This window comes from Crocodylus siamensis, chromosome 2 (genome assembly GCF_052110815.1).
Source record: "Crocodylus siamensis isolate JL-2025a chromosome 2, ASM5211081v1, whole genome shotgun sequence".
Taxonomy (NCBI): Eukaryota; Metazoa; Chordata; order Crocodylia; family Crocodylidae; genus Crocodylus; species Crocodylus siamensis.
Window position 1 is genome coordinate 75,064,573 of NC_143396.1, and position 26,910 is coordinate 75,091,482.

At 44.5% G+C, this 26,910-nt stretch overlaps 1 long non-coding RNA gene across 1 annotated transcript in view; it reads left to right on the forward strand.

The window, feature by feature from the left end:
- LOC149870407 (uncharacterized) overlaps positions 1-26,459 on the forward strand; it is a 30,323-nt gene extending 3,864 nt beyond the window's left edge. The window contains exons 2-4 of the long non-coding RNA XR_016440446.1: positions 22,295-22,381; positions 25,686-25,830; positions 26,341-26,459. This is a non-coding gene — a long non-coding RNA (uncharacterized LOC149870407). The remainder of the gene's footprint in view (positions 1-22,294; positions 22,382-25,685; positions 25,831-26,340) is intronic.
- Positions 26,460-26,910: the final 451 nt, after the last annotated feature.

Sequence of the window (26,910 nt, forward strand, 5' to 3'; positions counted from 1 at the left end):
CTCACAGTTTAACATGTAACAAGGTCCTTTGTTAAAGAGATTAGTTAAAATCCATCTTTAGTTTCAATCATATGATTAAGTCTCGTTATAATCAGTTGGACTGAAAATGTGCTTAACTTTAAGATGCTTAAGTTCTCTCCAGAATTAAGACCTCAGTGAAAATGCTCCACTAATTAATTCAGCAAAGTACTAATGTCTGTGATTAATTTTTCACTGCATAAGGAAGGCCACTACAATGCCCTAATTTAGCAAGGTCTGAATCTAACATCCTTATCCAGCCACAACTTGCACTGATGTAAATTTTAAAATTAAATGTTATTTTTAGATGTGTCTACCAAAACCCCAGAACTGAATTTATAGATTTGACCTAATTGACATTTCTGCAATAAGAACAGTGCTTTTATGTTTTCTATCATAATACATTTTACCTTGTTTTCCTACTGTCACATTACATTTTGGTTTGTGAGTCCTTTTTATTTGACATAAGTATATCAAATAAAGGTTTCTACTCCATTCTTCTCTCCTTTTAGTTGACAAAGCAGTTGTCCCAGCTCTTTAAGGAACCAAGAAAATGAAAACAAAGCTTTAGACAAAATAAATCAATCCCTTGAATAAACCTTTAGGATATAGTAAATAAGAAGAAACTGTAAAACACAATAGGTAGCAGATACCCCTTGTGAATTTTTAGTGATGGAAACACGGTTATATAATAATCTGATTTCTATGCGCTCTCCATGGGGAACATTAACAGGTGTTACTCCACCGAAGTCAATTGAGTTTCACACATTTAGACCAGGACAGAAATTGGCCACTGGGCATGTCTACACATGTGTTTTACTGTGTATTAGACTGATCTATTGCCTTCGCCCTCTACACATGCATGGCAGTTACTACAGATTCATGTAAAACGCCACTTGCAAGTACCAACAGATACGGGTACTAGCCAATGACACTTTACTTTAAGGTGGCTGAATGTACATGTAGTTGCTGACCTGAGAGCGAATTGCTTCTGGTCAATGCAGGCTGCAGGGCTGCTGCTTGGCTTAAGAGTAGGGGAAGGGCCAGGAACCAGAGACCAGTCCTGCCCCACCCCCTAGAGCCTCAGTCTGACCCCCTGTGCTGTCATCCAGCCCAGGGCTGCCTCTGGAGCTCCCTGGTAGCCTGAGCCTTCCCCCCTGCTAGCCTGAGGCTGGTACCAGGCAGCTGCAGCCATAGCCTAGGACTCCCCTTGGTTCCTGCAGGTGAGCAAAGCATGGCAGAAGTGGTCCTGGGCTAGGTTGATCCTGTTGGGCTCAATTTGTTTCTGACCTGGGTGCACATGTAAATGCATGTCCAGGTACATTTTAAATTCAGGTGCATTAATTGCATGTGTAGGAATGCCCAGTGTCTCCAATTACATTTATTAGTATAATGCATCTATTTAACAATGAATTGTCTCTTCTTATTCTTATTTTTAAAATATTGTATTTTTATTGATTAGATACCTGCATTCTGGCCAAAGTGTTTGTAATCAGTTACTGACCAAATGGGGTATTCTGCCTATACAAAGCATCGTTTTTTTTCTGTGTGGCTCTACGGTTAAAAAGCATTCTGCCAGTACAAAACAGCTTATTAATTTATGGTGAAATTTTAGATATGACTAAGGAATGCTAACAATATGGGGGAATAAACAAGAATATCTACTGCATTCATGAAGTCATTTTCAGTTTGGCAATCAGCAAAGATACTACTCTAATTAAATTTATTAATTCATTACTACTGCAAGGTTGATGCTGATGGTGTTAGAAGAACACTAGATTTCTTGTGAAATCTGTAATGAAAGCACTTCCTCTTTGGGTCTTCAGGAAACAGACTAAGGGAAGAATCCTCTTTCATGCAATTACATGGTAGTTAGCCAGCTACCAGGGCTGTAGGGCTGTGCTCTGATACACAACACTGAGTGTGTCTACACAAGATGCTACATCGCCATAACAATGAGTGGTGACATAGCTTGTCACTATGGTAATGTAGCACTGATGGGCACAAACTGTGATGTTAATGCTACATCACCATCGCATCTAAAAATAACTGTGCACCACTGGGACTGCGCAGTATCAGTGGGTACTGGACAGTCATTTAGTATTTGCTAAAGTACTGAATGACTATGCAGTACCAAATACACAGTCAGGAACATGTATAGACACACCCACTGTGTACTCCCCCTAATACACTCATAAGGCTGGGTAAACTGAAACTGTATCCCAGTAAAACCCCATGAGTTGAGGTGGTTAGACAGAGGACAACACTTCCGTGTTTTAGCTGAGTAGCCAGGGCACTTACCTAGAAAACAGGAAAAACAGATTTTACTATTCTCCTCAACCAGATAGGGTTTGAACACACCTCTTCTTTTTCTGCTTCCCCCTTTGCCACAGGTTAGTTATTTTCCATTTTTTCTTTCTTTAAAGCTGGACCACTGTACTACATTTAATATTCATTCGACAAAATGGATGGAAAGCAGTGGGGAAGTTGTGGGAGTAAGGGCCAGGTTTAAATGGTTCTTCTATCATCCAGTTTACTGAACCCTATGCCCTTTGATTCACTGTCTTCCATTTGGTCCTACATAACTCTCTTTCTTGGATGCCTCAAGTTGATGGCTGGAGAGGATCTGGATAATATCTAACTAGTGGCCTAGTGCTTGGATCTCTTTGCTGGGAAGCAGAACATAGAAGTTCAAAGCCCTTCTGGTTGTGAGGGAGGGAATATCTGGCACTGGGTGCAGCACAGTGTGAAGCAGCTTTGATACAGAGGATGGAAGCAAAGTCAGAAAGAAGAAAGCAGCATGCTGTAAACTTGGACTCCAACTCAGACAACATACAGATCTGTGAAACTTGTGACAAGCTGTGTCACTCCTGAATTGAGCTTGTCAGCCACAAATAGATTCATCAGGCATCTGACTAGACCTTTTACGTGTACACCAGGATCCAGAGGATCGACGGATGCCTACTAAGAATAATTCCGTCAATTAAAATTCATTTAAGTTACTATAAATAGCAGTTAAAGATTGTTATTGAAATCAACTAATATTTATACTAAATACACTATGCTCCCTGGAAGATTCAGCTATGCTGAATCAGTGGTAATAATATAGCAAAAGCTTATTTAATGCATCAAAGCCTCTTGGGTAGATGGGAAAGCATGGTGAGGAGCATATTATTCTACATCTTTTAGAAGTTAAATCACCCTGTTATTCCAACACTTCGGCACATCAGTGTGTCAGAAACCAAAGTACCTCTTCTAGCTACCTCCTGTTCCAATGGGCAAGAGTAAGGTCTCTTAGGTTCTGATGAAAGATGCTTTGGATCCAATTTTAGCTCATGTTAAGGTCTATTTTTGCGCTTTGACAGATGCACAAATGGAGCCTTAAAATAGCGGAGTTATGGGGTGTGCCAGGAAACAGAGGAGGTAGATCTGTTACAGGTGGATATGACTCAGACCACTTCAAATCAGAACTTCTGTTTATCCAAAGGAATGTAAATGTGGCTTCAATTCCTTGATTTCTTGTTTTCTAAGCTAGAATCCTTCTGCCCTTTGTAGCTGTTGGAAGCAGGGGAGGCATTGCTCACTTCATTTCCCAGTGTTTATATTTCTGAGTACAGGCTTCCTTTGGTTTATGCTGTACATGCGTTTCTGGAAAAAGGCACATAACTCGAATTTGCATCAAGGGAACCCACTTTACAATGTAACAAATAGGGATACATTCCAAGACCTCAACTCTACTGACCCCGAGACCCATTTCTACCACTTTTACAAGACAGTTTTGGTACTCACCAACAGCAGACAGTACACACAAGCACAGGGCACTATCAGAATGGGGATGGCAACTATGGAAACACAGGTCGCAGACAATCTGCAAGGGGCACAGATCCACACAGGAAACTATATTTTGGTGCGTGTCACTCCCACAATACACTGCACAAAGCAGCTGACTGCAGGCTTCCACCACACTGATTGCATAAGAGTGAATTTACCTCATATATAATGAATTTTTGGTATAAAAAGGGTCATCGCATAAGAGTGAATTTGTACATATAGAACCTGCATAAAATGAGAGAAACCTGTAGTTACAATAGATAATTTTCTCTAGATAATTTCTAGCCACTTTCTTATCTCTAAAAGTTTCTCTACTGGCTCCTTATAGGTAATTCCATTTGTCTAATATATTAGAGGGAAAAAATAAAACCCTCTTTCTTGTTTACTCCTTCACTGATAGCTTTCCTCATCTCTCTATTTCATTACACTTCATACTAACAGAGACTAGGATTTACTGGAGTGTGGAATGAAAAGAGAACTAATATCAATATTTGGAATGAGGCTAGAAAGCCAGACTAATTTAAATAAGGACGAATATAGTGTCTGATATGTAGTCACTTTAGAAGCCTTTCATAAAATGTGGCATAATATAAGTTGCATCTGCCTTTAGTTTAATGAGGAAGGAGTAACAGATGGGCTGCATATCTGTGGTGAGAATCTAATTACACCATTTGCTGTTCTCTTAAAATGATCACTCAAGTTGCTACAATAACTTGCTGTTTGAGTATATGAATAATTCAGAAAAATTAATATTTCATGTTACAATCACTTCCTAACCCAAACAGGTTAGGAATGGGTTAGGAAATGAAGAGAAACTGAAGCTGTAACTATTTGCCATTTTCACCATTGTAGGAGGCTACCCAATCTCCTAATAGAAATTATCCATTAGCATTTATGTTAGGTGGTCTGCCCTTTGTAGCTTCCAACAGCTACAAAGGGCAGAAGGATTCTAGCTTAGGAAAAAGCATTTACTAAACAAACTGTGGGTTGTAAGAAACCCAGTTTGCACTTGTTACACAGTTTGTATCCATTATAACATGATTACACACAGTGCTCTTAGCTGCATTGAGGCAGAAAGCTAGCCCCAGGCTTGGCGGTTAGTTCATATTGTGAGTCTTTTTGTCTTAGAGCATAGACTCTTCTACTATAGAAAACTCAGCTAACATTTTTACTCCCCAGCAGCTAAATTCTGTTTCATCCCCTGGGCACCTTGGATAAAATTCTGTTTCTCTTTGCACAGCTAAATGGCAGTTTTCTTGCTTTCTTCTGGCTGTTTTTGATTCCTACTTTTATTTTGGGTACATAACCCTGTGTGCACAGATTGCACACATACATCACTCCAGTTTGAGAATACTTGAGTTCAAGTCCTGGTAAAATTGTGTGGAAGGGATGATGATGAGAAGGGCTATCCCATATGTTAACCTCAATAGCTAAGTGGTTAGGACATTTTCTCTAAAAGACCTGAGTTCATAGTTCTACCACCTGATCCCTGTACATGTTCTTCAGCAACGAGGGTATGTTGTTTCAAAGGGGAGTGGGATTCACAGCCCTGGGTTGGTCTCCTTCTCCTTCCTCCACCACCACTTTTCCACCTTGGTATTGAGTCGTTGGGACTTGAAGTGGCGAGCGCCTTGGTGGGCTAGGTGGTGTCACACCGAACAGTCAGCAGCTTGCTTCTCCCAGCCTTTGGTGTCGATGCTTCCATGCTTGAGGGCAATATTGAGCATGTCTTTGAACCGTTTCCTTTGGCTGCCCTTTGAGCATTGGTCAATAGAGAGCTGGGAGAAGAGAATCTGGTGAGGGAGGCAGTTCTTGGACATCCAGATGAAGTGGCTTGTCCATCAGAGTTGATTTCTCAAGAGCAAGGCTTTGATGCTGGAGGATGCAGCTTCATGGAGGACAATCATGCTGGTCCAGTGGTCTTCCCATTTGATCCTCAGGATTAGACACAAGTACCACTGGTGAAAGCTCTCAAGGGTCTTAATGCAGCTTTGGTAGACAATCCAGGCTTCACTGCAGTAGAGGAGGGTGGTCAGCATGACAACCTTATAAACCAGAACCTTTGTTGACTTCCAAAGATCTCTACTTTCAAAGACATGTTGTCACAGCTTGAAGAAAGTGGCATTGGTGCAGTTGACCTGGTGCTGGACTTCTTTGATGGTAGTCTGGTGAAAGAGGTGGCTGCTGAGATACAGAAGGTGCTTCATGTACTCCAGAGCCTCCCCATCTACATAGACAGTGTGAGGGATGCTCAGCTGGCCTGGGGAAGGTTGGTGGAGAACCTTCATTTTGATGACATTCAAGGACAGGCCAAGTCTCTTATACGAAGCATTGAAGAGATCTAGGGTTGCTTGCACATCCTGTGCAGAGTGATCCATCACACAACAATCATTCGCAAACTGAAGGTCATGGATGACTTTGGTGGTGAGTTTTGTATTTGACCGGAAGTGTCCAAGATTGAAAAGCTTCCCATCCAGTTGACACTGGCTACTGATGCCAGATGGTAGATCATCTTGGATGAAGTAGATGATGGCGGTCAGGTAGATGGTGAACACGGTGGGATCGATCACACAACCTTGTTTGACACCAGTGCGGATTCATTGGTTTCAGATCTTCCACTTAGAACAGTGGTGGTCATATCACTATGCAGGCGTCTCAGCATGATGACAAACTTTGGCGGGCAGGCAAGGCATTGGAGGATGGTCCACAAAGCATCACGATTTAAGGAATTAAACACCTTGGTCAGGTCAAGGAAGGTGAGGAACAGTTCTTGATTTTGTTTCTAACATTTTTCTTGAATCTGCCCAGCAATAAAAACCATGTTCTCAGTGCCCTGGGATGGTTGGAAGCCACACTGGGTTTCTGGAAGGATCTCCTTGGTGACAGGATGAAGGCAGTTCAGGAGGATGTGGGCCAGGATCTTACCCACAATGGACAGGAAGGAATTCCCCCTGTACTTCCCACAGTCAGATTTGTCCCCCTTCTTGTAGCTGGTCATGATGGTTGCATTCTCTTCATCCCAAAGGCAGAGGATAAGCTGGTGGAGTCATGATGGGAGCTGGAAACCACCAGCATGGAAGACTTCTGTGGGTATACCTTCTGTCCCACAGGCTTTGATGGTTTTCGTCTGTTAGGTGGCACACTTTAGCTGTCTGATGGTTGGTGAATCACCAAGGGAATCCACCACAGGACGTTCCAGGATGCCTTGGTGGGTCTTCTCTGATATGGTGAATGCCCGGTTAAGGAAGAGTTTGAAATGCTCCTTCCAATGCAGATGGATGGCATCACCATCTTGGAGGAGCTGGGAGCCATCCTGTGATTAGAGGGGGTTTTGTCCAATGGAGTGAGGTCTGTAGGTTATCTAGGTACCCTGGAAGAAGTTACACATGTCATGGTGGTCAGTGTAGCCCTGGATCACGTGTGCCTTCTACACCCACCAGTTGTTCTTCGTGTCACAAATGCATCTCTGGACCTCAGCCTTTGGCTCGAAGTACACTGCCATCTTTCACTGAGTTCATTGATGGGTTTTCCAGGCAATGAAGGCTGCATGCTTCCACTTGAGAAGATCATGAATCTGAGCATCATTGGCATTGAACTAGTCTTGGTTCTGTCATGATGTGAACCCAATACTCTGGGTGCAGGTGTCTTGGACAGTGGACTTGAGTTGCTCCCAGTATGCCTGGATGCAGATGTCATCAGCGGTAGAGATTTGCTTCAGTGCACTATACAACTGGGCCTGAAACTCCTCCCATTGTCCAGGGTTCTTCAGAACTACAATTTTCAGTCATCTCCAGGCAGCCTTCTGGGTCTTCTGGTGTCTTGGTACCAGGTGGATGTTCATCACTGAGTGCTCAAGTTGGTGGTCCATCCAGCAATCTTCAGATCCCTTTATGGCCCTCGTGATGAGCACATCCATCAGGTACCTACCTCAGACAATGATTGAATCCAAGAGGTGCTGGTGCTCTAACCTTGGATGCCTCCATGTGGTCCTGAGTTGGTCTTTCTGGTGGAAGATGGTGTTCGCCATGATCAGGCCGTGTTGGGCACATTTGGTCAGGAGCAAGATACCATTGGCAGTGGCCTTCCCCCCACCATTCTTGCTGATAATTCCACTCCATATTTTGTGAGCACGTCCAGGCAGGTGTTGAAGTCACCAGGAGAATAACCTTGTTGTCCCTGGGGATGGAGGCAAGGGCATTGTCGAGATCAGAGTAGAACCTTTCCTTGACTTCTTCATCAGAATCCAGAGTTGGAGCATATGCACTAATGACAATAGCACATTGGTTTTGGCTGAGGTGCAGGCGACGGGTCATCAGCCTTTCATTGACACCTGAAGGGAGTTCAGGGAGCACATCGGTGATCTTGTTCCTGATGGTGAAACTGACTCGGTGGACATGGGGGTCATGGTCTGGTTTCTCTTTCCAGAAGAAGGTGTACCCTCCACTGACCTACCTCAACTGTTTCTCCTCAGCAAGCTGGGCTTAGCTGAGAGCAGAAATGTTGATGTTATGCCTCACTAATTCCAGAGCCACAATGACAGTTTGTCTTTCCAGGGGATCACTCTTTGGGTTGTCAATGAGTCTTTTCACATTCCAGGGTCTGAAGTTTAGCTTTTTCTTATTTTGACTGCAGGAATGGTGATTCCACTAGCTGTGGTTTACTAGTCAGGAGAAATAGGACACCCTATTTTTGGGCCACCTTTTCTTGTCCCCTCCCTATTGGGGTAAGCAGAGGGTATCCTTAAAACGGCTGCTCAGTCACGGATGCAGCTGCTGGAGGATCTCTGGCCATCGCACATCCACCACCTGCATGTAGATTCTTGACTGGGGGTCTCCAGGTATCACAGCCCTGCCCTGTCACCAATCCTCCATCACTATAGGGTTTTTAAACCTGACAGAAGCCTGCACATGGCATGTTTAGCATGGGGATTCTGGTGCACAGTTGGGTCCACATGGTCTTGGCAGTTGGTGGTCGCGCTCAGTGGCATGACAAACCATGATGACTGGGGCCACTTCTTCGTTGCAGCCTTCTTCTGCCTTCACAGCCATTGGAGCTGCAGCCTTCCTCCACCTGCTCTGCTGTTGGGGACTTTTTGGATTGTTCATTGTCTTGAACATCCATCTCAACCTTACCACCATGGATGGCTCTGCTAGGAGCATGACCTCTAGCTGGCATCGCTCTCAGGATCATTGGAACATGCAAGCACCTCTTCCACAACAAGGTAACAATCCTCAGAGAGGGGGCCAACCCTATTCCCTTAATGTCATACCAGGCCTTGGCAGCAAAGTCTCAGCCCAACTCACAACCCCTCACTGCTTGCAACAGTCCCAGACACAAAGGTGGAATTAGGATTTTCCTCCCAGTACCCCATTACCAGTGGAGCCTTAGTGTTGTATGCCCTTGGTAAGTTGCAGTGATCCAGTAAGGTGCTGCAGTACATTACATAGTAAGGCTCAGCATTTTTTGGGTTGAACTGTTTTGTAAGCAGCTAGCATGGTCTCTTATGATCCCCCCGACCCCTGAAACTGTGCCTCAGTTTCTTTTATAGAGGCTAAACTAGGTTAAGTATAGTACAAGGCAGCACATGTGACAGGTCAGGGAGTCATTTACTGATCCATTCTTTGAACAAAGCTTGCCATTAAAGCCATTCTTAAACATTAATTGCCTTTTGTGCAGTGGCTGACTTTTCAATTAGGCTTCAATTTATGGGTGTTTGGCCCAGCTCCCACCTCATTCCTCCTGTGTGCTACTAGCATCTCCTTCCCAAGCCCTTCATTCTGCCCACCACCCCTGATGAAGTAGGTGTCTGAGCTGCCACCCCCATGGCCTGCCCACTCAGTGAAACCCATTGTGAGGGCTCAGTCATGATCACACATTTTGTTGAATTCATACTTAAGTAAAAGCAGAAAAGGGTAAACATGTCCAAAACTAGGCCACCTTTCCCACTGTAATCACCCACTAAGGTCTCTCGAGTCTGTGGGAATAAAATGATCCATCATGACTTTAGAAACAAGCAAACCCTTATGGTTGCCACCTTCTCAGCAGTCAGAAGCTATGGCAGGCTGCAGCTCTGCCATAGCTGTGCTTCCTCTACACAGGCTTTGTACAACTCTCTCCCCATGGACTTCCAAATGTTATGAAACATAAAGGCACAGAGAACAGAGAAGGCATAATGTACAGCAGGGCCCTCAGTGGTCTCCAGTGCACTTGGAAGCACCCGAAGTCTAGTGTGTACTAGTCATGCCAATCATGTGGCAGCTGCTGATGAACCAGTTAAACCTTTCCTTGTGGGCATCCAAGAGGCCTTTGTAAAGCTTCATGAAAGGTGTACTGGGTCCCCAATTATCAGGGGAAGAACAATCATTCCTATGGCAACACTGGGGGTGTACTTCCGCATCTTCATCAGGCCTAGGAGAACTTGAAGGATAGCTTAATATGATGGGACTTACCTGACCAGACAGGTGGTTTTATTTAAGAAGTCTTTTTGGAATGCTTAGTATGCTGTAGCATATCGGTCTTCAGAGAACAGACAGATACTATGAGGTAAGTTTCTATTAACTTCTATTTACCTATTTTTCTTTGTCTTAAGTAAAACAGAAGGGCAACACTACTGCTAACAATATAAGATTTCATAGATTTCATAGACATTAGGGCTGGAAGGGACCTCGGGAGATCATCGAGTCCAGCCCCGTGCCCAAAGGGCAGGAAGTCAGCTGGGGTCATAGGATCCCAGCAAGATAAGCATCCAATTTACTCTTGAAGGTGTTCAGTGTAGGTGCTTGAACCACCTCTGCTGGCAGACTGTTCCAGACCTTGGGGGCTGGGACAGTAAAGAAATTCTTCCTTATGTCCAGCCTGAAACGGTCTTGCAGGAGTTTGTGACCGTTCGACCTCGTCATCCCTTGGGGCGCTCTGGTGAACAGATGTTCCCCCAGATCCTGGTGGTCATCCTTGATAAACTTATAGGTGGCCATCAGATCACCCCTGAGCCTGCGCTTTTCCAGGCTAAAGAGTCCCGTGGCTCTCAGCCTGTCATCATAAGATCTGTGTTCCTGACCTCTGATCATGCGCGTGGCTCTCCTCTGGACTCTCTCAAGCTTCTCCACATCCTTTTTGAATTGTGGAGCCCAAAACTGGACGCAGTACTCCAGCTGCGGCCTCACCAAGGCCGAGTACAAGGGGAGAATGACGTCCCGGGTTTTGCTCGAGAAGCATCTATGGATGCACGCCAGCATTTTGGTCGCTTTACTAGCCGCAGCATCGCATTGAAGGCTCATGTTCATCTTGTGGTCAATGATGACCCCCAAGTCTTTTTCTTCTGTAGTGCTATCCAACGTAGCACTGCCGAGCCTATAAGGGTGCTGCAGGTTTTTCCTCCCAAAGTGGAGAACCTTGCATTTTTCAGTGTTAAACACCATCAGGTTCTCGTCTGCCCATTTGCTGAGCTTGTCCAGGTCAGCCTGGATCACCCGCCTGTCTTCTGGCGTGGATGCTTTGCCCCAAAGTTTGGTGTCATCGGCGAACTTGGCCAGTCCAATCCTGACTCCAATGTCCACATCATTAATGAAGATGTTGAACAGTATGAGTCCAAGGACAGAGCCTTGAGGGACCCCACTGGTCACAGGGCACCGTGATGAGTGACTGCCATCCATTACAACCCTCTGAGTCCGACCAAGGAGCCAGTTTCCCAGCCTGGGGATCGTGGTGGAGCCAAGGCCACAACTGGCCAGTTTGGCCAAAAGGTGATCATGGGATACCAGATCAAAAGCTCTTTTGAAGTCAATATATATGACATCAATCTCTTCTCCCTTGTCCAGGTGATAGCTCACCTGGTCATAGAAGGAAATGAGATTGGTCAAACAAGACCTACCTGCAACAAACCCGTACTGGCTATCCCTTAGAATGTTAGCCTGGGCCAGTCCCTCAAGGATGGCCTCCTTAATAAACTTTTCTAAGATCTTCCCCAGGATAGAAGTCAGGCTAATGGGCCTGTAGTTAGCCGGATCCACTCTCCTCCCTTTCTTGAAGATCGGCACCACATTGGCCTTCTTCCAGTCTTTGGGCACTACACCAGAGTGCCTGGAGTTTTCAAAGATCCGTGCCAGGGGCTGGGCTATGATGCTCGCCAGCTCCTTGAGTACCCTAGGGTGCAGATTGTCAGGGCCGGCTGACTTGAAGGTATCCAGCTTCTCAAGGTGTTTCTTCATGAGGTCAGCATTTCTGGAGGGTAGGGGATCCCCATCACCCGGATCTCCCTGTCCCATAGCAGGCATGGGCGTCCCATGGGACTGATGAAAGACTGATGCAAAGTACCTATTTAATAGGTTGGCTTTTTCCTGGGCGTCAGTTGTCAGTTGCCCCATCTGGTTTAGCAGGGGTCCAACATTGCCCTTGCTTTTCCTCCGGCTCCCCACATATCTGAAAAAGGACTTTTTGTTGTCCTTGATGCCTGAAGCTAGTTGGAGTTCAGTTGCAGCCTTGGCTTTCCTGGTTTGCTCCCTGCAGGACCGGACCAGTGCAGAATAATCCTTCTTGGAGGTGAATCCTGTCCTCCATCCTTTGTAGGCTTTCCTTTTTAGCTGCAGGAGGTCTGATAGGTCCCTGGAGAGCCAGGAGGGCTGCTGTGCCTTCTTGCTGCCTTTCCTCCGTGTTGGAATAGATTTAGCTTGTGCACTGAGGATCGCTTCCTTGAGAAGCAACCACTCTTCTTGAACTCCCATCTCCCTGAGGTTACGGTCCCTGAGGGCCTGACCAACAAGCCTCTTGAGCTTGTCAAAGTCGGCTTTTCTGAAGTCAAGGACTTCTGTGTTGCTGACTGACTTGCCAGCTTTATGGCGGATGGTGAAGGTGATCAACTCGTGGTCGCTGTCACCCAGCTTCCCATCGATCACTAGGTCACTGATTAGGTCGTCCCCCATAGCCAGTATCAGGTCGAGCAGTGCTTTGCCTCTCATTGGCCCATAGACTTCTTGAGTCAGGTAGAGGTTATCCACGCACGAGAGAAAGCTTTGCGACCACTCGGATTTTGCTGAGTGATCTTCCCACGAGATGTCTGGGGAGTTGAAGTCACCCATGACAACCGAGGTCCTGGAGCAAGCGGCTTCAGTCTGTTCCCGGGTGAACTCCTGGTCAAGCTCAGGACTTTGAGTGGGAGGTCTGTAGTAGACTCCCACCGTTGTGTCCCCTGTGCCGTATTCCCCATGAATTTTTACCCAGAGGGTCTCTAGCTGTCCATGCTGGTCGCCAACATCAGCTTGCAGGGACATGTAGCTTTCCTTCACATAGAGAGCTACACCCCAGCCCTTTTGTCAACACGATCCCTCCTGTACAGGGTATAGCTCTCTATACCTGTGGTCCAGTCATGGGTGGAGTCCCACCAGGTCTCTGTTATCCCAATGACATCATAATTCTTTGCACTGAGCAGGAGGATGAGCTCCTCCTGCTTGTTGCCCAGGCTCCTGGCATTAGTGTACAGGCAGGCAAGTGTCCCCTTGGGGCTCTTGCCTTTCCCACAGATTGTGCCAGGGCTGGGGCAGGGGTGGTCTCCCTTAAGTGCCTTGGTCTGCTGGCTTTGCAAGGGTCGCTCAGCGGGCCAGCAGTGGCAGTAGTCCCTCTATCCCACAGCAGGCTTAGTTTAAAGCCCAGTGGAGCAGGTCTATAATGATCTACAATTTTTGTCTAAACCCCCAACTGATTCTGAAACCTGGTCTGTGGTGTGAAGAAGTACAGTTTTGAACAAGAAAATATCCCACATGCCTGTTGAGGATGAGGAATCAAGCGACGGAGAATTTTGGGACTGCGAACCCGAGACATGCAGGACTTGCAGGTCCTGGGTTGGGACGCCGGTGTGGGAACGCAATGTCTCCAGGGAGGGTCGGGACCCGGAAGAGCACTGAGGTGTTGCTGTCGGGCAGAGGTTGACGCCAGCTGGCTACGGCCATAGACTAAGATAGGGATTGCCCAAAGGGGGCCTGGGAAGGTCCGGGTAAGAGGCCCAGCCAGTAGGGCTGTGGGGGCCTAGCTTTCAGTTTTTCAGGTTTGTTTTCCTGTTAAAAGGGATACCCCAGCTGAGGGGTATAGCCGGGGAGCTCGGGTCAGGGACCCCACAGTGAAACCCCACCTTGGCTGTGACCCAATCCCGGGTCAACCAGGATACGAGGAACCCTAAGATAAGGGCCGATCAGACCAGTGAGGCAATCGGCCTGTCCGTAGGAAGCCAGGTCACACATTAGAAGGGAGTACCAGAGGAGGCGTAAGGCCGGGGTGCAAGGGGTGGTGGAGCCCCGCAACGTGACCGCCGAGGGATCCCGGGCTGCAGAGTGACCAGGAGCTCTCCTAACTGAACCTAAACAACAAGTCGTGGCGGGCAAGATCTACGGCGGGGAATGGACATCATAACACCTACTCCAAAACAGTAGCATTCCAGGGTGATCAGCAATGGTCCTCCTTCCACAGGTGACTCCCCACCCAGGGAGGACCCCCCGCCCCGTTCCCCCAGTCCGGCGGTCACAAATATATTCTAATTTTATTTTTAAAAACTACTTTTGTCCTGTTTTGTGCATGTTTGTTCTATATGTATAGAAATGATCACATAATAGCTCTAAATTAAGTCTTTCTCTTGTACATTGTGGGGGGCATGGAGGGATGTGGGGGGTATGGGTGGGTATGTATGGAGTTTCTGGCGGGGGCTGTGGGTATATGTGGGTGCATGTATGATGTCTGTGTGTAGCAATAAGTGAGGCTTCCCCCAGAGGTGTGCAGGTGTGAGTGTGGGGGGCTGTGGATGAGGGTTTGCCATTCATATGATCCAAGACCTGTAGGGCAGGCCATGCGAGAAGTGGCTGAGGGATTTGGGACTCTTCAGCCTGGAAAAGAGAAAGCTCAGGGGGGACTTGGTGGCAGCCTACAATTATATAAGAGAGGAATATTAGGACCTGGGAGAACAGCTGTTCACCAGAGCGCCCCAAGGGATTACAAGGTCTAATGGCCATAAGCTCCAGGAAGGCCAATTTAGCCTAGACATAAGAAAAAAAGTTCTTTATGATGCGAGTGTCCTAGGTCTGGAACAGATTCCCCACAGAGGTGGTGCAAGCACCTATTCTGGACTCTTAAAAAAAAATCTGGATATTCTTCTTGCTGGAATCACTTGATCCCAACTGACTTCCTGCCTATGGCAGGTGGGCTAGATCTCACAAGGTCCCTTCCAACCCCTAACATCTATGAAGTCTATGCAGTGTGGGTGGGTGCAGTGTTTGTGGGGTTTATGATTGTGTGTGGAGGAGGGTGTTGTTCTGGGGTTTGTGGGAGAAGGTTTGAGGGTATAAGGGGTGTGTATGGGAGCCCTCACATGCACTCCCCCCCAGCCAATCAGCATCTTCCCCTGCCCCCACCCTACAACAGACCAGAGCTGGTGTGCCCTGAAGCACCTCCCCCTCCACTGCCTACAGCGACCAGCCCCAGCGTGCATGGTACTTGCTCCACACCACCCAGCTGTGGCACGTCCTGCCAACCCTGTGCATGCAGTGCAGCTAGGGTGGTTCCTTCAGTTGCCGTTGTTGCTGCCTGCAGCTCCACAGTAGTGGCAGATACCAGTTCATGCAACACAAACAGCTCCTCACTCCCTGCACTGGCTCCAGGCTGAACAGCAGCAACAGCTGGGCAGAAACTGTTCCTCAGTGTGCAGGAAACAGTCCCTCCTCCTGACCACTGCCAGTCATTTTTTGGTGCAGCCACCATGCTGCACCAGGCTGCCCTGCAGCTCCATCACCACCACCTCTGGGCTGCCCTGTGTGGCAGTGCAGAGCAGCCGCAGGGTGGCCCAGAGGCACCGATGATGAATCCACAGGGCAGCCAGGTGGAGTGCAGGCTCCAGGCAGCTACACCAAAAACTGCTTGGTGGTCGCGAGGGGGAGAAGCTGCTTTCCCCCTGCACCGATTAAGATTTTCTGCTCAGCTGCTGCTGTCACTGCTGCTCCACTCAGAGAGGTAAGCCCAGAGCCAGCACTGGGGCCCAGGCTCAGCAGCGGCATAGCAGGAGACAAACTACTGCTCAGTGTGAGGTAAAAGCAGCCCCTCCTGCTGCTGGAGGTTCCTGGTGCAGCCACCCAAAGCCCACGTGGGGATGCCCTGTGTCTGCTCTGCACTGCCACTGCTACCCCTCAGGGCAGCCCAGAGGCAGTGGTGACACAGCGTACACACAGAGTAGCCCTGCACAGGCTCCAGGTAGCTAAACCTGGAAGTGCCAGTAGCAGGAGGAGGAGGAGGGGCCACTTTTGACCCATACTGAGAAGTAGTTTCTGTCCTGTGCTGCTGCTTCTCAGCTGGGATGGGCAAGCCTGGAGCCAATGACGGGCACATGGGGTCAGCATGTGCTGATCCCTGCCACTACTGCAGGGCTGGGGGCAGTGGCGGCAGCAGTCCAGGTGCAGAGCCACTTCAGCCCCACTGCATACTCAGGAGATGGCAGGATGTGCCACAGCCAGCGCTTCAGCCAGGCAGGACCAAAGGACCCATGATGCAGAGCTTTGCTGTGCTTATGCTGGCAACAGCAATGACCTCTGCACTACTTGCATACATACCCAGCTTTATGCAGAGAAAACAATAGACTGGATACCTATATTTGAATTAGTAACAAATGCAAAAAAGTAAGCTTTCAGCATCTGGATCCTTATTTTCTAAGAACATACTTTTTTCCCCACTGAAGTTTCCCATTGTTGGAAATAAGCAGTTTCATCAGAGATGGTAAAACTAGAATGCTTAGTCACTTTAATAAGAGTACAATGTAAAATGCTGAGTATTTAGGAGACTCCTAGCATTAACCTTCTTACAACTAAACATTCTTAGCATTTCAAGCTGATACACTTTTTATAGGATACTATAATTAGTCTAAACCAGCAATTTCACTGTTCTTGCCAGCAAGGTGGTATGACCAGAAGATCTGGCTTTCTATGTCCTCTTTGCCTTACTGAACGCTCATTCCTGGGGAGGAAGGTACAGGGCATAAGCTAAATGCAGTGTACCTTTTACACCTAATCCTTAATTGGTGTAAAATGCCTATTTGCTAATAGATTCAACTTGATCCTAGGCTGAACAAGTTGGATTTAAGGAACTGGCAAATGACTTTCTGCTGACTCCCTTCCCGTTCACTACATCCAAGCCACAGCTTGTAGTCTGGTTTTGCAGAAACTCTGCATGCTTTATCCCGCTCAATTGAAGTAGTTGCACAACAGTATTGTGTATGTATGTGCACACGCACTATGATAATTAATCATTTACTATATCATTGTCTTTGAATCAAGCAGGATCTGATAGGAAAAAAAGAAAGGGAATGCTGTAGTAAATCCAGAGTATAAAAATAAAAAGAGAATTTGTTTTTTAGGTCCTTGATCTTTCCAACATGTATATATGCTTGCTAAGCTTTTAGCACATGAATAGTCCAAAATGACTTCATAGAACTACTTGGATGTACTAGAGTCTCATGTGTGAAAAAGGTCCCTAAATAATTCTTTTTAATATAGCACGTTGAAAGTATGGGGAAAAGTGAGGAAGCCAAAATTATATCTCTGTTCTGAAAAACATGCAGTCTAAAAAGGAAAGAGAGGCATAGGCATAAACTGATTAGCAAAAAAATGAAACAAGTTAACAGGGATGCTTTTAAGCATCTGTTAAATACTTTATAAAATTGGGGCGTCAGTCTTTTAACCTCTTTGGTGGTTCTTCCAAACACAGTATTCAGTTACCTTCAAACTCCTCTGACATTTATTTGTGGGGGGGTAGGTAGAAAGACTTAAAAATAATTCTAAGGAGAAGTTGAGTGCTCCATTTGAAATGATCATTTGGGCTAAACATCCCAATTTGATTTTGTTTACAGCAGAATAAACATTTTCTATGGTTTCAATTTAACTGCTTTCAAAAAGTAACCTTAACATAACCGCTGTTCTTTGCAAATCACTGTTCAGTATCTTTTGCTCAACATTTTTCACTTGCTAAATTTTTCCCTTTTCATATTGTAGAGTGGATTGGCCTCATAGGGAGTGTGCAGATGAGTGCAGTCATGCAGTATGTGGCGCCACAAACATGTTTGCGGCACCACATACTGCATAATCTGGTGTTCTCCGTGCTGCGAGGACACGCTGCCTGAGCTTGCACTTCACTGGGGTTTTTTTCTGCAGGTTTTTTTGACCCCTGGACAGCTTTGCTGCTGAAAAGCAGAGCCAGGCCACCTGAAAGTGTGCTGCAGCTGCTGACCAGGCTCTGTCTGGCAGGATCACCATAGCTGCAGCCCCAGGAGAGTCTCAGGTACCCCCAGATAAGGCTACTGGGGCCAAACTCACCTATTGCTCCCAGGGTAACTCACCACGTGCCAAGCGCACGTGGCATGGACATTTCCTGAAGACAAGTGGCTGCAGAATAAGGTGCACTGATGCTCATAATCCCTCATGGTCCCCTTCCCCATCTTCTAGCCTCCTCCCCCCATCTCCCCCCACCCGGAGAGGGCTCAAAACTTCCAATATTGCTTCCATTATTCACCTTTCATAATAGAAGCAGTTGTCACTGAGATTATTTTCCTTATTGTTACTGGCTTTTATGTAACTTAATTTTTTTTCCCGTGCTCTGTTTATAGTGTCATAGAAAAGTAGGGCCAACAGCTAAGGATGTCAACTAGTCCAGTCTCCTGCTTAAGACAGGATCATCCCTTTCTAAATGATCCTAGATAAGTTTTTTAAAACCTGCTCTTAAAACCTTTCAAAGATAGAGATTCTACAACTTGCATTAACAGATACCCAGGCTACATTCCTGGAGAATTAATACAGTCAGATGTTCATTGTATTTTTCCCCCCAAAGGAAAAGTTAATGTGTACTCTTATTCGTTTTTCTTAAGACCCCTCCCTTGTCCCTAAAAGTGCAAAGATTCTTGTATCGAAGCAAACACGATTCCTTAAGTTGCTGGTGTACAAAGTACAGAAAATAATGTAAAACAATCTTGTAACTAACAAATAAATCAAGAGGAAGCTGATAAAAGAACAAACAAGTACTTTTTTATTGCTACTAAATTTTATGGAATTTGTTTTAAGCACAGATTCTTTTAAATGTCACCAGTATTCTTTTCCAGGGATGTGAAGAGAAATGTTACATTTCCCACTAATAAAAAACTGATTTGGATGCTAGAACAGAGAGATACCTTACCAAATCTGAAGATTATTTGAAATTAGGAAGGACTGGAATATAAGAATAGACTTTAAAATGAACTTGATAGACTAGAAATCTGGGCTAAAGACAAGATGAATTGCGGTACAGAAAAATGCAAGGTGCCACACCCAAGGAAGAATAATTAAAAGCACAGATATAGAATGGGAGATAACTGGCTGTGCAGTAGCACAGTTGAGAAGAATTGGGGTTTTGATGGACCACAATGTGAGACTACAATGTGATGCAGCTGTAAAAAAGATAAATTCAGTTTTAGATAGCATCAACAGGTACATTTGGTGTAAGACACAGAATAGTATCACTCTATTTAGCATTGGTTAGGCTTCTTCTAGAACATTGTGTGCAGTTCTGGGATCCTTATTTAAAAAAAACAAACCATGGAGAAATCAAAGGAGGTCCAAAAGCTGGCAACAAAAATGATAAAAGGCCATGTGAGAAGTTCAGACAGCTAAGCATGTAAAAGTGTTTAGGAGGAATATGATCACAGGTGTTCAAATACTTCAAGAGCTGCCACGAAAAAAAGGGGAAAGCAGCTTTTCTTCTTCACTGCAAATACAGAACACAGAGAAATGGCTTGAAATTGAAGCAGAGGATGAATACCAGGAAAACACTTCTTCTCTGTTAGAACAGTGAACAAGTGAAAAAGACTGTGTTGTTTCTTCTTCTTCAATGAAAGAAAGCAGAGATCCCTGGCTAAGGAGTCATGCTCCTCTGTTCAATGTCAAACCAACTGCTATGTCTGGGATCAGGAAGAAATTTTAACCCATGTTCATATGGTCTTCTTACTTGGCAGTCTTGAGTGCATTTAATAAGTAATTCTTGTCCTTGCAGGATCTTGACTCCTGCTTTACCTGTACCAAGCTAGGGTGTTTCAGTGTTTTAGGCATTGTGCCTGGTAGTTTACAAGTGCCTTGTTCACAAAGATTTTAAGAACAAAAGAAACTCATGTCTAAGGAGATTTAGATTGGATTGGTTGTGCTTTGAGTGGTGATTTGGGTTGGATGATTTCCTGAGGTCCTTTCCAGCCTCACTTTTTTATGATACTGTTATTTAACTTATTACAACTGTGATGTTATACTAGAAGACTTGTGATTTAACTAAGCTGCACATTCACTAAGTAACACATCTTAGAACTAGCCAAGAATATTTGATCTAGTACAGGTCATTCTTCCATTGTCATTCATATGACCTGGGGGACAACTGTCCTTCCTTCTCTATCCTCTGTGTTGTTAACCAAATCCTAGGACCATGGCTGTGCTGCTACTGCCCTCTCTTTTATGGTGATTCAATGGGTGAAGAAGATTAGTTGTCTCCCCATTTTAGCAGACATTAAGAGCCTCAATCCCACTTCCCACCTTCTTTAAAAAATACCTTTTCCTAATTGCTTTTCAATTCTAAGTTTATTGAGCAACTGGATCACCTATTACACAAGCATTTGCTTGTGCACCTGCCATGGGCACCTGCTATGTCCAGACAACATGAATTTTACAATTTAGCCTTGCTACCATGCTACAAAAAAAAAAAAGTAGAAAAACATCCTGCCTGGGCCTGTCAGTGAAAATAAAAATACCATTTCAGATCCAAAAAAATGTACCTTGCAATCCACCCATTCAGTGCACCCAAACCCAGTATATACCATTTTTCTAAAAGAAGATAGGGGATATATTTCCAGGGTTCAAAATAGTGCCTTTGGGAAGACTGAACTGTTTATTTGTCCTGCTTTGGCAGTAGAGACCAATATGCTTGTGTTGTACCCTTTTGTTTAGTCAGATAGCTAAAAAGTCCCCCCTTCACCCGCTTCCTTCAAACCTCAAACAAATGTGAGAATCCATGAGGAGGCAAGAATGCTCTTTATACGGTTCAAGAGTTTTCCTTCCTATGATTTCCTGACAAAGGAGCCAACTTCTAAGGTTGTAAACTATGGGGATACTGAATTCATGTGAATTTTAATTGAATAACATGAAAATTTACAAATGCCCCAAAGTTTGGTTTGCTGATCCACAATACCAATCTATTTAAAGAAAGGAAAGTGATAGCCTGTCTTACAAATTCAAGACATAGGACTGGGAGAAACCTCAGACAGCAGGTTCCGTCTCCTAATGCATGCAGCCATGTCATATCATTCCTTTAAAAATGTGTCAAACTTCATCCTCAAAATAGTGAGCTTATTTGCTCCCATCATTCCTACTGAAAGGCTGTTCCAGAATTCATGTGATGGTTGGATATTATATTTCTACTTTCTAGCCTAAATTTATGCATTTCCACTTAATAAATCTTAGTTTGTATGTATGCCTATATTGTCCTTCAATATATATGACTTTTCTTTCTTAATATTTCTCTGTACCCCTCCCAATATATTTCTCAACCTCAGTCTTGCCAGGTTAAATAGGCCAATCTCTCTTGGGTCCTCCTTACAAAATAAGGATTATAAGGCTTTCTATTCTTCTGATCACCCCAGAAGACCTTTGCTGAACCTGTTCTAGTTTGGGTGCATCCTTTTTAAACAGACTTGTACACATTATTCCAGATAAGGTCTCACCAGTTCCCTGTGCCCTATAAAATTACATTAATACTTCCCTGTCAGTCCTGGAAGTAACTAGTTTGATACATCCTATTATGAATGACATTCACTTTTTTTACAGCCACATTGCACTGATAACTTCTAATCATCCTCTGATGAGCTAAAATACCAAAGATCCTCTTCCACTTCCCAATTTCCAACTGATGAGCTGACTACCTGTTACAGAAATTCTTGTTACTAATCCTTAGATGCATGACCTGTGCTACTAAATTTCATCTCATTACCATCTATCCAGCCTAGCTTATATTTTATTTTTCCTAATTAATTTCTGACTAGGTATGAAAAGTGAAACTAACTGTAAGAACAATTGAAATGTAAATCATAGATTGATTTAATTTCCTTTTCCCAGTATAGACATGAATTTGCCTTTTGTTTTTAAATTGCCCCTTCTAGCTCTCATAAGAAGTAAAGTAACAGCTTTCTTTAAAATATAGGTTTCTTTTGGGTACATATTTTTGGAGTAAAATACAATGTGTGTGGTATATTGCACTGTCACTTCAAGTAATAAATTACAAGATAGGGGCCACAGGAATGCTTCACTATGAAAGGATTTGATATACAGTTAGAGTTCTTTTAAAGTTATTAATGGTAATATCTAATACTTTTAGACCTTCCATCTATTGAGCTATCTTAAAATGAATAATTTATCTTCACCAGACAAAGTAACTGCGATAACTTTGGAGACTCCTAAGAGATTGCAGGAGCTGTTGAAGTATAAGGCTTGCAGGCAGCAATTTGCTATAGGTAAGTACTAAATTAATCAGTCTTGGACACGTCTATATAAGATGCTCTACTGCACATTAGACTAATGCAGTAAAGCATCACTGTCTACATATGCATGGGAGGTATTGCACATTAAATTAATTCAATACACTGAATTGGTTTGCTGGCACCAACACATACAGGTACTAGATAAATGGCACATTAGTTAATGCACTGTGATGCACATGTAGACACTGACCAGGAGCAATTTGCTCTCAGTCGGCCCAATACAGGGCGAGCTGTGCTGGCTGCAGAAGCAGCTGTTTCTACATACCATGTGGGAATCATACTGACACCCATGTGGTAGGGAGCAGCTGCTCCTGCACCTGGCACAGCTTCCCTGCCTAGCGGAGATTGGGACTGGCCCCCATGTCCCTTGCCAGCCCCCAAAACTGTCACCAAGGAGAGCCTGGAGCTCCCCCTGCTTGATGCAGGGGAGCAGAGCAGGGCAAGAGCAGTCCTGGACTAGGCTGTTCTTGTCAGTTACATTTTGCTCCTGGTGGAGGCACATGAGTAGACATTTGCCCGGGAGTACATTAATGAGCCTGAATTTTTGGCACAGAGAATTCAGGAGCATGAACTGCATGTGTAGATGTACCCCTTCTATATGTACATAGCTCTAATGTGGAACCAACACTCCCTCTAAAATGGGGGCATATATGGGCCATACTTCTTGCTAGAACAAATTGTGCAAAAACCATGCCCGCTGCTCAGAACAGTCTGTATACAATTCCCCATGACACTAAAATTAACTAGCACCTGCCTGCTTATGAACACTACCCTCCGGTTTCTGATCCCCATGAAAAAGATAAACGGCCACATCCATTCTGCTTCTGTTTCCTCTGGAAAGGAAAGAAATTTGCTCTTCCCTCCCAGTTTTCTTAATGCATCTTGTTTTTCATTGGGGATGGAATAGAATTAGCTCCCTCTCAGCTGGGAGCCTCATCACACGTTCTGTTAAACTGGAGAATCTTGGCAGAAGCTTATTCCTCTCTCGAGCACTCCACTGCAGGCTCTTTGACTAGACAGATTCTTTAAGTTAAATCCTTTTGTACTTTGCATGCCTCAGTGGTGCTTATGTACTTTCTGGCTCTCATGCATAGCTTGGGGTTCTTTTTTCTCCCATGGTGAAACAGAATCACTTGATTTACCTGCCAAAAGTAAAATTGGATCACCTTTCCACCTTTTTGCTCAATAGTCTCATAGTAAGGGCATTTGCCAAGAGTCCTATGTTCTAGGCCTCCCACAAGCACAAGGAATTTGAACTTACAGATCCTTCCTTCCCCCAGAAGTGCTCTAAGGTTATGGGCTAAGCATTGGCCAGAGCACTCAAGCCCTCCTCTTGAAACCTGCCTCTTGCCCACTGCATCTTGCATTTTGTTTTTATAAACAGTGAGTATGTCTACATGAGATGCTTTATTGCTCAGTAGTGTAGCTTATTGTGCAGTAAGCATGCACATCTATGTGTGCATGCTCACTGCACAGTAAATGATGCTACTCATGAGTAAATTTGTTACCTGCAAATGCAAGTAGCAAATTTACTTAGCACAGTAACACACATGTAGATGCCAAATAGAAGCAGATTTACTTAGAAGCATTAGGTTTTAGCTGCAGCCAAGGCAAAGGATTTTGACTGTAATGTGCTGATACTCCTACAAGGATTAAAAACCCAGAGGTTCCCAGCTAGAGAAACTCTACTCAGGATCAGACGGATTGCCACATTTGGGATGTGAAAGGAAGTCAGACTTTCTGTTCAGGCTGGCATGGACTACAGAGTTTTTTTACCTTCCTCTGTAGTGAGGGGCATAATCTTCTACCTTGGATCCCTTGAGTAATAGCTACTTTTTGTCCTCATTGGCAGTGGCCTCATACCCTGCTTCATCTGTGGCTAGTTAGGGTGTTCTTGATGTTCTGGGAACTGTGCCTGGTCATTTTTTGAGAGGGCTATTCTCAAAGCTTTTAAGAATAGTTTAGACAGACACTTGTCTAGGGTGCTAAGATAGGGGCGATCCTGCCTTAGCAGGGAGGTGGATTGGGTAACCTCCTGAGTTCCCTTCCAGTCCTACCTTTTATGATCTTATCATTCAAACCTGTGGGAGGTAAAATCAGAAATGTTGACTTTATTATTTGAAGTTTATTATTTTCATAGTGTACAGGAGCAGAAAAAAGACAGTTTTTGCATAGATATTTTGGCAAGTGCTAGTGTTAAGACAAATATCTGTAACAAATATTTAATGCTAACAAACTATGTCAACACTTTTGGATATTTTTAAATATGCACATAACCTTAATTGGCAATAGCTTTCATATTCTTATTACAGGTGAAAAGGACTCAGAACAGCTTTACAGATTTTGATCTAAGAGAAATACAAAATTAAGTCTTGACGTTATGGTAGAATTGAAATTTTCCATAAAGAAAAATAGATCAATTAATTGGTTGCGTCTCCAAAATCTGATAGAATGCAACTAGTTAGCCCGAAGTCTGATGATAAGGTAGTTTAACTGATGTTGGATTCCGTGACATTTATATCAGTATTTGAGGTTTTCATAGCTTGATTGCTTAATAGCAATCTCTAAAACATGTCAAGAATTATTTTTCTCCTAGGAAAAACTTTATAGATTATCCTAAGAAAAAGGACACATTATTCTGTACAATAAATCAACTGCAATCTTTCACTGATTTATTTAATTGATTCCAATTATATATGATTTCCTATGCCAGGTTCAAGGTTCCTTCACTGAAAAAATTAAATATACATAAGTAAAATGGATGGACTATCCAGAAGTCTACAAATCAGTTATTTAAAGAAATCAATCCAGCCCTAGCCCTGTCTCCACGTCTCTTTGATTTCCATCTCTCAGCTCATCAAGAAAGAACCAAAAGAGAGAGTCTTTTGTTGCCCTAAGGGATTTAAAAAATATAACTTCTGGTGGACCATGCTGGTGAGAAAATTTCAGAATTAAAGTGCCTTTTTACAGGGCCATATTGTGATCTGTTTAGCATCTCCACATAGAAGGTACTCACCATTCCCTACTCTAACTTTGAGCAATACAGAAAATAGCACAGAAAGGAGAGAATAGCTTTCACAGAGCTCTTATTTCTCTTCCATCCCTGGAAATAGTCAGTGGTGAGGATGGACAGGGTCTGTCTATCCTATATGTCAATCAACACTACTGTGCTGGTATATTGGGGAAAATACAGAAAGCTGGCACACGGTATGTCAAGGCTAGAACATGTGTGAACCAGCAGGCAGACCTATTTCTAAACATATACCCTCTTTTCTAGGATGCTTTTCGGACACTGCAGATGCAATATATTGCAATGAAAACAACCTGATGCAATATATTGCAATGAAAACAACTGAACAATAGACTCGGTTAAACCAAGAACCATTAGCTCTTATGTCTTTATGCTGTTTCCAAGTGCAGAGGTAAAGTATGAACATTTAAAAAATAGCACCATCTCATGGAATGATCTCAACCTTGCCTGCTAGGCTGTCCTGTATGCTTGTTTCAGCTTCCTTCTCTAGGTTGGATATGTGTACTTCTGTTATTCAAGTTGACCACTTTACATTTTCTAAGCACATTTATTTTAAAAAAAATAATTACAGAATATTTCCAGATAGCATAGAATTGATCATTTGGGAATATTGTTTATGGCTACAGAGGCATAACAAGCAGGTTTTGCAGGGTGATGAAGGTAGTCAACTTGTTGATGGCAGCAGCAGCTGGGCCAAGAGTGGTGGTGGATGCCAACCTTATGGCCTGTCTAAGTCAGCTCTCTGAGGCTGGTACTTGCTTCACTTAAACTACTGACAGTTAGGGTTAAAAAAATAACACTGGACTTTATGCACTCTAAAGCTCCCACAAGCAAATGTTTTCAGAACTTACTATTTTATTCTGATGAACATGTTTGTGGTCTTTGTTTTGTTTTGCTCCAGGAGATACTATCCAAACATGTTGCATAGCAATTAAGGAGAACGTCTGCTGCTCCTCACTTGTCGTCCTACAGCTGGCCGTGGCTGGTATCCTCCCCTCCTCCTGGGTAAGCTGCGGCTCCCCGCTGGGGTTCCCTGTCCTTCTCTCTGGGGACTTATCCATTTGCTTGTCCCCGGAGTTCTCTGCTCCTCAAGCTGAGCGGTTGGCAGCTCATCCTGCCCGGGAGCTTCCTGTCCCTCCTACTGGGGGGTCCGTGGCCCGTTCCCCTCTAGGGTCTTCTGCCTCGGCTGGTGCAAAGCTCCCAGCTCGTTCTTCCCCCCGTCCTCTCTCGGCGGCCGCTTTTATCAACGGCATCTGTTTGCCGGCACCAACGCCGACTTCCGGTTATGTCGGTGTAAACAAGTGGCAGATGTCCCGCTCGGGCTCCGCCACTGCCGTGGGTAAGTCCCGTTCTGGTTCCCCGGGACAATATTATTATGAATATTTGATTTTTAGTATATAATTTTTTTTCTGGTTCCAAGATGGCAAACCCCCTTCCCAAAAGGAGTACTTCCAGGGGCAAGGGGAGGGAC